The sequence below is a fragment of the Anomaloglossus baeobatrachus genome, chromosome 2 (assembly GCF_048569485.1).
Source record: "Anomaloglossus baeobatrachus isolate aAnoBae1 chromosome 2, aAnoBae1.hap1, whole genome shotgun sequence".
NCBI lineage: Eukaryota > Metazoa > Chordata > Amphibia > Anura > Aromobatidae > Anomaloglossus > Anomaloglossus baeobatrachus.
In genome coordinates this window covers 342,431,149-342,445,382 of record NC_134354.1, presented here as the reverse complement: position 1 = coordinate 342,445,382, position 14,234 = coordinate 342,431,149, and the positions used below count along the sequence as shown (strand labels likewise).

At 38.3% G+C, this 14,234-nt stretch overlaps 2 non-coding genes across 2 annotated transcripts; both read right to left on the bottom strand.

The window, feature by feature from the left end:
- Window positions 1–12,870: 12,870 nt before the first annotated feature.
- Window positions 12,871–12,943, bottom strand: TRNAV-AAC (transfer RNA valine (anticodon AAC)). The gene has a single exon. It is a non-coding gene; the product is annotated as a tRNA-Val (tRNA).
- Window positions 12,944–13,610: 667 nt separating this feature from the next.
- TRNAV-GAC (transfer RNA valine (anticodon GAC)) lies at window positions 13,611–13,683 on the bottom strand. Its single transcript has one exon. It is a non-coding gene; the product is annotated as a tRNA-Val (tRNA).
- Between the last annotated feature and the right edge of the window lie 551 nt (window positions 13,684–14,234).

Sequence of the window (14,234 nt, the reverse complement as noted above, 5' to 3'; positions counted from 1 at the left end):
CTGCAGCCGTCTGCTTTACCCTAGCTGGCTACAAAACTAGGGGGAACCCTACGTCATTTTTTTTTTCATTTTTTTGGCTAAATACAAAGCTAAGCACCCCTTAGTGCCACATGAAAGGCACCAAAGGGTGCTCCACTTTTTCTCCACTTTTTCTCCACTTTTTCTCCACTTTTTCTCCACTCTTTCTCCACTTTTTCTCCACTTTTTCTCCACTTTTTCTCCATTTATTCTCCACTTTTTCTCCACTTTTTCTCCATTTTTTTCTCCACTTTTTCTCCACTTTTTCTCCACTTTTTCTCCATTTTTTTCTCCACTTTTTCTCCACTTTTTCCTCCACTTTTTCTCCACTTTTTCTCCACTTTTTCTCCACTTTTTCTCCACTTATTCTCCACTTTTTCTCCACTTATTCTCCACTTTTTCTCCATTTTTTTCTCCACTTTTTCTCCACTTATTCTCCACTTTTTCTCCACCTTTTCTCCACTTTTTCTCCACTTTTTCTCCACTTATTCTCCACTTTTTCTCCACTTATTCTCCACTTTTTCTCCACTTATTCTCCACTTTTTCTCCATTTTTTCTCCATTTATTCTCCACTTATTCTCCCCTTTTTCTCCACTTTTTCTCCATTAGTTTCTCCACTTTTTCTCCACTTTTTCTCCACTTTTTCTCCACTTTTTCTCCACTTTTTCTCCACTTTTTCTCCACTTTTTCTCCACTTATTCTCCACTTTTTCTCCACTTATTCTCCACTTTTTCTCCACTTTTTCTCCACTTTTTCTCCACTTTTTCTCCACTTTTTCTCCATTTTTTCTCCACTTTTTCTCCACTTTTTCTCCACTTTTTCTCCACTTTTTCTCCATTTTTTTCTCCACTTTTTCTCCCCTTTTTCTCCACTTATTCTCCACTTTTTCTCCACTTATTCTCCACTTATTCTCCACTTTTTCTCCATTTATTCTCCACTTATTCTCCCCTTTTTCTCCACTTTTTCTCCACTTTTTCTCCACTTTTTCTCCACTTTTTCTCCATTTATTCTCCACTTATTCTCCCCTTTTTCTCCACTTTTTCTCCACTTTTTCTCCACTTTTTCTCCACTTTTTCTCCACTTTTTCTCCATTTATTCTCCACTTTTTCTCCATTTTTTTCTCCACTTTTTCTCCACTTTTTCTCCACTTATTCTCCACTTTTTCTCCACTTATTCTCCACTTTTTCTCCACTTATTCTCCACTTATTCTCCATTTTTTCTCCATTTATTCTCCACTTATTCTCCCCCTTTTCTCCACTTTTTCTCCATTTTTTTCTCCACTTTTTCTCCATTTATTCTCCACTTTTTCTCCACTTTTTCTCCATTTTTTTCTCCACTTTTTCTCCACTTTTTCTCCACTTATTCTCCACTTTTTCTCCACTTTTTCTCCACTTATTCTCCACTTTTTCTCCACTTTTTCTCCACTTTTTCTCCACTTATTCTCCACTTTTTCTCCACTTTTTCTCCACTTTTTCTCCATTTTTTTCTCCACTTTTTCTCCACTTTTTCTCCATTTTTTTCTCCACTTTTTCTCCACTTATTCTCCACTTTTTCTCCACTTATTCTCCACTTATTCTCCACTTATTCTCCACTTATTCTCCATTTTTTCTCCATTTATTCTCCACTTATTCTCCCCTTTTTCTCCACTTTTTCTCCATTTTTTTCTCCACTTTTTCTCCATTTATTCTCCACTTTTTCTCCACTTTTTCTCCACTTTTTCTCCACTTATTCTCCACTTTTTCTCCACTTATTCTCCACTTTTTCTCCACTTTTTCTCCACTTTTTCTCCATTTTTTTCTCCACTTTTTCTCCACTTTTTCTCCACTTTTTCTCCACTTTTTCTCCACTTTTTCTCCACTTTTTCTCCACTTATTCTCCACTTTTTCTCCACTTATTCTCCACTTTTTCACCATTTTTTTCTCCACTTATTCTCCACTTATTCTCCACTTTTTCTCCACTTTTTCTCCACTTTTTCTCCACTTTTTCTCCACTTTTTCTCCATTTATTCTCCACTTTTTCTCCATTTTTTTCTCCACTTTTTCTCCACTTTTTCTCCACTTATTCTCCACTTTTTCTCCACTTATTCTCCACTTTTTCTCCACTTTTTCTCCACTTATTCTCCACTTTTTCTCCACTTATTCTCCACTTTTTCTCCACTTTTTCTCCACTTTTTCTCCACTTATTATCCACTTTTTCTCCACTTTTTCTCCATTTATTCTACACTTATTTTACACTTATTCTCCACTTATTCTCCACTTTTTCTCCACTTTTTCTCCACTTTTTCTCCATTTATTCTCCACTTATTCTCCACTTATTCTCCACTTATTCTCCACTTATTCTCCACTTTTTCTCCACTTTTTCTCCACTTATTCTCCACTTATTCTCCACTTATTCTCCACTTATTCTCCACTTTTTCTCCACTTTTTCTCCACTTATTCTCCACTTTTTCTCCACTTATTCTCCACTTATTCTCCACTTTTTCTCCACTTTTTCTCCACTTTTTCTCCACTTTTTCTCCACTTATTCTCCACTTATTCTCCACTTTTTCTCCACTTTTTCTCCACTTTTTCTCCCCTTTTTCTCCACTTTTTCTCCATTTTTTTCTCCACTTTTTCTCCACTTTTTCTCCATTTATTCTCCACTTTTTCTCCACTTATTCTCCACTTTTTCTCCACTTATTCTCCACTTTTTCTCCATTTTTTTCTCCACTTTTTCTCCACTTATTCTCCACTTTTTCTCCACTTTTTCTCTACTTTTTCTCCACTTTTTCTCCACTTTTTCTCCACATTTTCTCCACTTTTTCTCCACTTATTCTCCACTTATTCTCCACTTTTTCTCCACTTTTTCTCCACTTTTTCTCCACTTTTTCTCCACTTTTTCTCCACATTTTCTCCACTTTTTCTCCACTTATTCTCCACTTATTCTCCACTTATTCTCCACTTTTTCTCCATTTATTCTCCACTTATTCTCCCCTTTTTCTCCACTTTTTCTCCATTTTTTTCTCCACTTTTTCTCCACTTTTTCTCCATTTATTCTCCACTTTTTCTCCATTTTTTTCTCCACTTTTTCTCCACTTTTTCTCCACTTATTCTCCACTTTTTCTCCACTTTTTTTCCATTTATTCTCCCCCTTTTCTCCACTTTTTCTCCATTTTTTTCTCCACTTTTTCTCCATTTTTTTCTCCACTTTTTCTCCACTTTTTCTCCATTTTTTTCTCCACTTTTTCTCCACTTTTTCTCCATTTATTCTCCACTTTTTCTCCACTTTTTCTCCATTTTTTTCTCCACTTTTTCTCCACTTTTTCTCCACTTTTTCTCCACTTTTTCTCCACTTTTTCTCCACTTTTTCTCCACTTATTCTCCACTTTTTCTCCACTTATTCTCCACTTTTTCTCCACTTTTTCTCCACTTTTTCTCCATTTTTTTCTCCACTTTTTCTCCACTTTTTCTCCACTTTTTCTCCACTTTTTCTCCACTTATTCTCCACTTATTCTCCACTTTTTCTCCACTTATTCTCCACTTATTCTCCACTTATTCTCCACTTATTCTCCATTTATTCTCCACTTATTCTCCCCTTTTTCTACACTTTTTCTCCATTTTTTTCTCCACTTTTTCTCCACGTTTTCTCCATTTATTCTCCACTTTTTCTCCATTTTTTTCTCCACTTTTTCTCCACATTTTCTCCACTTTTTCTCCACTTTTTCTCCACTTTTTCTCCACTTATTCTCCACTTTTTCTCCACTTATTCTCCACTTTTTCTCCACTTTTTCTCCACTTTTTCTCCATTTTTTTCTCCACTTTTTCTCCACTTTTTCTCCACTTTTTCTCCACTTTTTCTCCACTTTTTCTCCACTTTTTCTCCACTTTTTCTCCACTTTTTCTCCACTTATTCTCCACTTTTTCTCCACTTATTCTCCACTTTTTCACCATTTTTTTCTCCACTTATTCTCCACTTATTCTCCACTTTTTCTCCACTTTTTCTCCACTTATTCTCCACTTTTTCTCCACTTATTCTCCACTTTTTCTCCACTTTTTCTCCACTTTTTCTCCATTTTTTTCTCCACTTTTTCTCCACTTTTTCTCCACTTTTTCTCCACTTTTTCTCCACTTTTTCTCCACTTTTTCTCCACTTTTTCTCCACTTATTCTCCACTTTTTCTCCACTTATTCTCCACTTTTTCACCATTTTTTTCTCCACTTATTCTCCACTTATTCTCCACTTTTTCTCCACTTTTTCTCCACTTTTTCTCCACTTTTTCTCCACTTTTTCTCCACTTTTTCTCCATTTATTCTCCACTTTTTCTCCATTTTTTTCTCCACTTTTTCTCCACTTTTTCTCCACTTATTCTCCATTTTTTCTCCACTTATTCTCCACTTTTTCTCCACTTATTCTCCACTTTTTCTCCACTTATTCTCCACTTATTCTCCACTTTTTCTCCACTTTTTCTCCACTTTTTCTCCACTTTTTCTCCACTTTTTCTCCACTTTTTCTCCACTTATTATCCACTTTTTCTCCACTTTTTCTCCACTTATTCTACACTTTTTCTCCACTTATTCTCCACTTTTTCTCCATTTTTTTCTCCACTTTTTCTCCACTTATTCTCCACTTTTTCTCCACTTTTTCTCCATTTATTCTCCACTTTTTCTCCACTTTTTCTCCACTTTTTCTCCATTTTTTTCTCCACTTTTTCTCCACTTTTTCTCCACTTTTTCTCCACTTTTTCTCCGTTCTTTTTCTATGGTCGGTCTACCCATTAGCTCTGCCATGCATACTGTAGCTCTACACCTACTGCACATGTTACTTTATGATTGACATCTTTTTCGTACCAGAGCTGTCTAAGTCTACTCTGACCCCATATTTGTCATTACTATATTGTCCTTGTACTGTATTATGACATTTGTATCATGTGTTTCATTTCTTGCTGTGTTGCAATTTTTTTGCTGCATGCCAATTGTACCTCTACATTGTTCGAGTTTATGTTATTGTTCTCTCACTCTTATGTGATACTGATTATTGTCATTTTTCATGATTACATGCAGATAAGTCCAATCTGACGAAGGCTCAGGCCGAAACGTCAATTGTAACTTGTTTTGGACAAAAACATATATGCTTATGAAAAAAAAATGTTCTTAATACGGACCAATAAAGAGTGATTTTGCATTACTATCCATTGGGACTTACTGACTTAGTCTGGGAGATTTAGAGTGCCGAGGTTACTCACTAATTTTATCTATTATTACCTCTGAGCACCTATATACCAGTGAGCAGAGCTTTCTCTACAGTAGTTCTCCTAATTAGGCATGCCCTTACCTCATGAGCAGGGCATTGCAGCTTTGGTAGCAACCATTACGACATGGACTCTGCTGCTGTGGACCCGGGGAGAGTGAGTGCAGATTCATTGCTCCCACACTCCTCACATGAAGGGTCCGCACTCCTAGAAAATGGGGGATACGTTCCCTGAGTGTCTCCCCCCCCATATTCTAGACGGTCCAGAGTCGTCATGGGACCCCTTTATTTTTTTTCTTACAATAAATTGTTGAAAGATGAAATGTTTTGGGGACTGTTTTTTCAAATAAATTTCTTTTGTCGATTTTTTTTTTTTGTTAGTACTGACAGTTTATGATGTTGGGTATCTAATAGACGCCATGACATCACAAACTGCTGGGCTTGATCTCAGGTGACTTTACAGCTAGTATCAACCCGATTTATTACCCCGTTTGCCACTGCACCAGGGCACGGGATGAGCTGGGGTGAAGCGCCAGGATTGGCGCATCTAGCGGATGCGCCACGTCTGGGGTGCCTGCGGCCTGCTATTTTTAGGCTGTGAAGGCCCAATAACTATGAACCTTCCCACCCTGAGAATACCAGACCACAGCTGTCCGCTTTACCTTGGCTGGTGATCCAATTTGGAGGGGACCCTACTTTTTTTGTGTAATTATTAATATTTATAAAAATAATTATAAAAAAGAGCCTGAGGGGACCTCCACATTGGATCCCCAACCACGGTAAAGCTGCCAGCTGTGGTTTTCAGGCTACAGCCGTCTGCTTTACCCTAGCTGGCTATCAAAAATGGGGGGACCCAACGTCATTTTTTTTTTTTAACTATTTTTTAAATAGAAAAAATTAATGGGCTTCCCTGTATTTTGATTGCCAACCAAGGTAACGGCAGGCAGATGGGGGTGGCAACCCATAGCTGTCTGCTTTATCTGCGCTGAGAATCAAAAATACCGTGGAGCGCTACGTCATTTTTTTAAAGATTTATTTTTACAGCACTGTGATGTCCAGCAATCAAAATACAGGGAAGCCCATTTTATTTTTAGTTATTTATATAAATAATTAAAAAAAATAAATATGGGCTCCCGCTGCATTTTTTGTATTGCTAGCTAAGGGTAATCCAAGCAGCTACTGGCTGCTAACCCCCACTGCTTGGTGTTACCTTCACTGGCAATGGAAAATCCAGGGAAGCATTTTTTATTTTTTTTGCCAAAAAACTATAAAAAAAGGACGTGAGATTCGCCATATTTTTGTATGCTAGCCAGGTATAGCAGGCAGGTGCTGGAAGAGTTGGATACAGCGCCAGAATATGGCGCTTCTATGAAAATGCCATTTTCTGAGGTGGCTGCAGACTGCAATTCGCAGCAGTGGGGCCCAGAAAGCTCAGGCCAACCTGTGCTGCGGATTCCAATCCCCAGCTGCCTAGTTGTACCTGGCTGGACACAAAAATGGGGCGAAGCCTACGTCATTTGTTTTCTAATTATTTCATGAAATTCATGAAATAATAAAAAAGGGCTTCCCTTTATTTTTGGTTCCCAGCCGGGTACAAATAGGCAACTGGGGGTTGGGGGCAGCCGTACCTGCCTGCTGTACCTGGCTAGCATACAAAAATATGGCGAAGCCCACATAATTTTTTCAGGGGGCAAAAAACTTCTGCATACAGTCCTGGATGGAGTATGCTGAGCCTTGTAGTTCTGCAACTGCAGTCTGTCTGTATGGAGAAGAGCAGACAGCAGCTGCAGAACTACAAGGCTCAGCATACTCCATCCAGGACTGTATGCAGAATTTTTTTGCCCACCAAAAAAATGACGTGGGCTTCGCCATATTTTTGTATGCTAGCCAGGTACAGCTGGCAGCCACGGGCTGCCTCCAACCCCCAGTTGCCTATTTGTACCCGGCTGGGAACCAAAAATATAGGGAAGCCCGTTTTTTTTAATTATTTCACTTATTTCATGAAATAATTAAAAAACAAAAGACGTGGGCTTCGCCCTATTTTTGTGTCCAGCCGGGTACAACTAGGCAGCTGGGGATTGGAATCCGCAGCACAGGTTAGCCCGAGGTTTGTGGGCGCCTCTGCTGCGGATTTCAGTCCGCAGCCGTCCCAGAAAATGGCGCTCTCATAGAAGCGCCATCATCTGGCGCTGTATCCAACTCTTCCAACAGCCCTGGAGCCGGGTGGCTTGTTGGGTAATCATGAGTTAATACTGGCTTTGTTTTACCAGCCAGTATTAAGCCAGAGATTCTTAATGTCAGGCACGTTTGACCCGGCCATTAAGAATCTCCAATAAAGGGTTAAAAAAAAGACACCACACAGAGAAAAAATACTTTAATAGAAATAAATACACAGACACATTAGAGACTCCATCTTTATTACCCCCTGTCAGCCCTCCACGATCCTGCTCTTCTGTCTTCTTTCTTTCTAGTGTAGTAGTAGTGACAATTGTAGTGAGGAAGGATGAGATTCACCAGCTCATCACTTGGGGCTGGGGAACCTCCATCCTCACTACAATCATCACTAGTGTAGTAGTAGTGACGATTGTAGTGAGGAAGGATGAGATTCACCAGCTCATCACTTGGGGCTGGGGAACCTCCATCCTCACTACAATCATCACTAGTGTAGTAGTAGTGACGATTGTAGTGAGGATGAGATTCACCAGCTCATTACTTGGGGCTGGGGAACCTCCATCCTCACTACAATCATCACTAGTGTAGTAGTGACGATTGTAGTGAGGAAGGATGAGGTTCACCAGCTCATCACTTGGGGCTGGGGAACCTCCATCCTCACTACAAACATCACTACAATCGGGAAGCAGCGTGCAGCCTTCACTCCGTGAGTGATCAGTGCTGGCTGCTAGCGGTAACGCTGACAGACGCGTTACCATAGCAACGGTGCTCTCGGAGCCGCGGTTAGCGGTGACGTCACCGCTAACTGCGTTGCTATGGCAACGGCGATCTCCGTTAATGACCGGCTGTGTCAGCCGGTCCCTAACGGAACGGAGAGTCGACCGTGTGCTAGAGCATGTCGCCGGTACACGGCGATACACATATGTGCACCGTGTACCGGAGAGATGCACTCGCAGGTCCTACATGACGTGTCATAGTCATGTGACCAGTCTGTAGCCAATGAGATAATAGCCAAGTGACTGGTCACATGGCTATTTTGACGTCACGATAGGTCCTGCATCTCTGCTGGCAGTGCAGGTCACCGGGAGGATTCAGCGATCATCGGATGGAATAGCGGCAGGAGACAGAGTGCAGAAGGGATCGCGAGGACCGGTAAGTGTTATGGCAATGTTTATTAACTGTTTGTGTACATTTATAATGCATTTTTATGTGTTTGTGATTGCCTCCCTTTATAGCTTATACGTTCGAGTTCGGTTCGTCGAACGTTCGACGAACCGAACTCGAACGCGACCCCGTTCGGCGAACCGGCCTTGAGCCGAACCGGGACCAGTTCGCTCATCTCTATTAATGAAACATTTACAATTTTTATTACATATTTTACCAGTTTTATTCCTACAAAGGAATTTTGCTTAAATTCAAGTTTACATTGAATGTGTTACTTTTTTCTACATGGTTTAGTTGTTTTCTTTTGTATTTATGGGAACTATATATTTTGAAAAAAACAGGATTTTTATAATATGGGATTATGTTTTCTGCTAAAAGGTCAATAAAAAAGAAACCCAAAATCGTAGTTCTCTTGGTGATGGAAGCCAAAATGTATTGTCATTTGGCAACTAAACCAATAATTTCATATATTAAAAGTCGATAGGAAATAACTTCAACTCCAAAAACGGATTGGTTTCACTAGGGAATAAACCCAGAATACTCTGCATGTGAAGCAGACTTGATGAACACCACACTAGAAAACCTGTGAAATCCTGCAAAGTAATGGCAATTAGAGACGAGTTTTGACCGCCAGGGGAAAAAAAAATAATTTGTATTTCTGTTGGTGATGGAAGCCAAAACATCCCATCATTCGGCAACAAAGCCAAGAACTTCATATTTTCTAGTTTGATAGGGTATTATTTCAACACCAAGAACAGATTGGTTTTACTGGGGATTTAACCAAGGACTTTCTGCGTGTTAATGCTGAAGGAAAGTATTTTTGGTTAATGAAACATTTACAATTTTTATTACATATTTTACCAGTTTTATTCCTACAAACGGATTTTGCTTAAATTGAAGTTTACATTGAAAATGTTACTTTTTTCTACATAGTTTAGTCGTTTGCTTTTGTATTTATGGGAACCATATATTTTAAAACAAACAGGATTTTTATAATATGGGATTATGTTTTCTGCTAATTTCATATATTACAAGTCGATAGGAAATAATTTCAACTCCGAAAACGTATTGGTTTCAGTGGAGATTGAACCCAGAACGTTCTGCATGTGAAGCAGACTTGATGACCACCACCCTTGAAAACCTGTGAAATCCTGCAAAGTAATGGCAATTAGAGACGAGTTTTGACCGCCAGGGGCAAAAAAAAATAATTCATAGTTCTGTTGGTGATGGAAGCCAAAACATCCCAACATTCGGCAACAAAGCCAAGAACTTCATATATTGTAGTTTGATAGGGTATTATTTCAACACCAAGAACAGATTGCTTTTACTGGGGATTGAACCCAGGACCTGCGTGTTGAGCAGACGTGATGACCAGTACACTATGATACCTGATGGAAAATTACTGTGTATTGGCAAGCAGAGCAGAATTGTGACTGACAGGGCCTTTTTATTGCTGAAGGAAAGTATTTTTGGTTAATGAAACATTTACAATTTTTATTACATATTTGACCAGTTTTATTCCTACAAAGGGATTTTGCTTAAATTGAAGTTTACATTGAATGTGTTACTTTTTTCCACAAAGTTTAGTCGTTTGCTTTTGTATTTATGGGAACTATATATTTTGAAACAAACAGTTTTTTTTTATAATATTGGATTATGTTTTCTGCTAAAATGTTCAATAAAAAAGAAACCCAAAATCGTAGTTCTCCTTGTGATAGAAGCCAAAATGTATTGTCATTTGGCAAAGAAACCAAGAATTTCATACATTAAAGGTTGATAGGAAATTACTTCAACACCGAAAACAGATTGGTTTCACTGGGGATTGAACCCAGAACGTTCTGCATGTGATGCTGACTTGATGACAACCACACTTTAAAACTTGTGAAATCCTGCAAAGTAATGGCAATTAGAGACGAGTTTTGACTGCCAGGAAAAAAAAAATTCGTAGTTCTGTTGGTTATGGTATCCAAAACGTCCCGTCATTCAGCAACAAAGCCAAGAACTTTATGTAATGTAATTGCATAGGGTATTATTTCAACACCAAGAACAGATTGGTTTCACTTGGGATTAAACCCAGAACCTTCTGCGTGTTAAGCAGACGTTATGACCACTACACTTTGAAACCTGTGAAATTCTGCAAAGTAATGGAAATTAGAGACGAGTTTTGACCACCAGGGGAAAAAAAAATATAATTCGTAGTTCTATTGGTGATGGAAGCCAAAACATCCCGTCATTCGGCAACAATGCCAAGAACTTCATATATTGTAGTTGGATAGGGTATTATTTCAACACCAAGAACAGATTGGTTTCACTGGGGATTGAACCCAGGAACTTCTGCATGTTAAGCAGACATGATGATCACTACTCTATGAAACCTGTAAAATCCTGCAAAGCAATGGCAATTGGAGACAAGTTTTGACCGCCAGGGGAAAAAAAAAAATTCGTAGTTCTGTTGATGATGGAAGCCAAAACATCCTGTTATTCGACAACAAAGCCAAGAACTTTATATATTGCTGGTTGATAGGGTATTATTTTAACATTAAGACCAGATTGGTTTCACTGGGGATTGAACCTAGGACCTTCTGCAAGTTAACTCAGGACCTTTTGCGAATTAAGCAGACGTGATGACCACTACACTTTGAAACCTGTGAAATCCTGCAAAGTAATGGCAATTAGAGACGAGTTTTGACCGCCAGAGGAAAAAAAAATAATTCGTAGTTCTGTTGATGATGGAATCTAAAACATCTCATCATTCGGCAACAATGCCAAGAACTTCATATATTGTAGTTTGATAGGTTATTATTTCAACACCAAAAACAGATTGGTTTTACTGGGGATTGAACCTAGGACCTTCCGCATCTTAAGCAGACGTGATGCCCACTACACTATGAAACCTTATGGAAAATTACTGAGTATTGGCAAGCAGAGTAGAATTGTGACTGACGGGGCCTTTTTATTGCTGAAGGAAAGTATTTTTGGTAATGAAACATATACAATTTGTATTACATATTTTACCAGTTTTATTCCTACAAAGGGGTATTGCTTAAATTGAAGTTTACATTGAATGTGTTACTTTTTTCTACACAGTTTAGTAATTTGCTTTTGTATTTATGGGAACTATATATTTTGAAACAAACAGGATTTTTATAATATGGGATTATGTTTTCTGCTAAAATGGACAATAAAAAAGAAACCCAAAATCGTAGTTCTCTTTGTGGTGAAAGCCAAAATGTATTGTCATTTGGCAACGAAACCAAGAATTTTATATATTACAGGCTGATAGCAAATTACTTCAACAGCGAAAACGGCTTGTTTTTTACTAGGGATTGAACCCAGGACCTTCTGCGTGTGAAGCAGATGGGATGACTACTACACTTTGAAACCTGTGAAATCCTGCAAAATAATGGCAATTAGAGACGAGTTTTGACCACCAGGGGAAAAAAAAAAATAATTCGTAGTTCTATTGGTGATGGAAGCCAAAACATCCCGTCATTCGGCAACAACTTCATGTATTGTATTTAGATAGTGTATTATTTCAACACTAAGAACAGATTGGTTTCACTAGGCTTTGAACTTAGGACCTTCTGCGAGTTAAGCAGACGTGATGACTACTACACTATGAAACCTGATAGAAATTTACTGTGTATTGGCAAGCAGAGCAGAATTGTGACTGACGGGGCCTTTTTATTGCTGAAGAAAAGTAGTTTTGGTAATGAAACATTTACAATTTTTATTACATATTTTACCAGTTTTATTCCTACATAGGGATATTGCTTAAATTGAAGTTTACATTGAATGTGTTACTTTTTTCTACACAGTTTAGTCATTTGCTTCTGTATTTATGGGAACTATATATTTTAAAGCAAACAGGATTTTTATAATATGGAATTATGTTTTCTGTTAAAATGGTCAATAAAAAAGAAACCCAAAATCGTAGTTCTCTTTGTGATGGAAGCCAAAATGTATTATCATGTGGCAACGAAAGCAAGAATTTTATATATTATAGGTTGATAGCAAATTACTTCAACAGCGAAAACGGCTTGTTTTTACTGGGAATTGAACCCAGGACCTTCTGCGTGTGAAGCAGACGTGATGACTACTACAATTTAAAACCTGTGAAATCCTGCAAAGAGAAGGCAATTAGAGACGAGTTTTGACCACCAGGGGAAAAAAAAAATAATTCGTAGTTCTATTGGTGATGGTAGCCAAAACATCCTGTCATTCGGCAAAAAAGCCAAGAACTTCATATATTGTAGTTGGATAGGGTATTATTTTAACACCAAGAACAGACTGGTTTCACTGGGGATTGAACCCAGGACCTTCTGCGTGTTAAGCAGACGTGATTACCACTACACTATGAAACCTGTGAAAACCTGCAAAGTAATGGCAATTAAGACGAGTTTTGACCGCCAGCGGGAAAAAAGAATAATTCTTAGTTCAGTTGGTGATGGAAGCCAAAACATCCTGTTATTCGGCAACAAAGCCAAGAACTTTATATATTGCTGGTTGATAGGGTACTATTTCATCACCAAGGACAGATGGGTTTCACTGGGGAATGAACTCAGGTCTTTCTGCATGTAAAGCAGACGTGATTACCACTACACTATGAAACCTGACAAAAAAATTATAGAGTATTGGCTATCGGAGCCGAATTGTAACTGACGGGGCCTTTTTATTGCTGAAGAAAAGTGTTTTTGGTTAATAAAACATTTACAATTTTTATTTCATATTTTACTAGTTTTATTCCGACAAAGGGATTTTGCTTAAATTGAAGTTTATATTGAATGTGTTACTTTTTCCACAAAGTTTTGTCTTTTGCTTTTGTATTTATGGGAACTATATTTTTTCAAACAAACAGGATTTTTATAATATGGGATTATGTTTTCTGCTAAAATGGTCAATAAAAAAAAAAAACCCAAAATCGTAGTTCTCTTGGTGATGGAAGCCAAAATGTATTGTCATTTGGCAATTAAACCAAGAATTTCATATATTACAAGTCGATAGGAAATTACTTCAACATCGATAACAGATTGGTTTCACTGGGGATTGAACCCAGGACCTTCTGCGTGTCAAGCAGACGTGATGACCACTACACTATGAAACCTGTGAAATCTTGCAAAGCAATGGCAATTGGAGACGAGTTTTGACCACCAGGGGAAAAAAAAAAATTCTTAGTTCTGTGGCTGATGGAAGCCAAAACATCCCATCATTCGGCAACAAAGCCAAGAACTTCATATATTGTAGTTTGATACGGTATTATTTCAACACCAAGAACAGATTGCTTTTACTGGGGTTTGAACCCAGGACCTTCTGCGCGTTATGCAGACGTGATGACCACTACACTATGAAACCTGTGATATCCTGCAAAGTAATGGCAATTAGAGACGAGTTTTGACCGCCAGGGGAAAAAAATAAAATAATTCATAGTTCTGTTGGTGATGGAAGCTAAAACAACCCATCATTCGTCAACAAAGCCAAGAACTTCATATATTGTAGTTTGATAGGGTATTATCTCAACACCAAGCACAGAATGGTTTTACTGGGTATTGAACCCGGGACCTTTTACGTGTTAAGCAGACGTGATGACCACTACACTATGATACCAGATAAAAAGTTGCTGTGTATTGGCTAGCAGAGCAGAATTGTCACTGACGG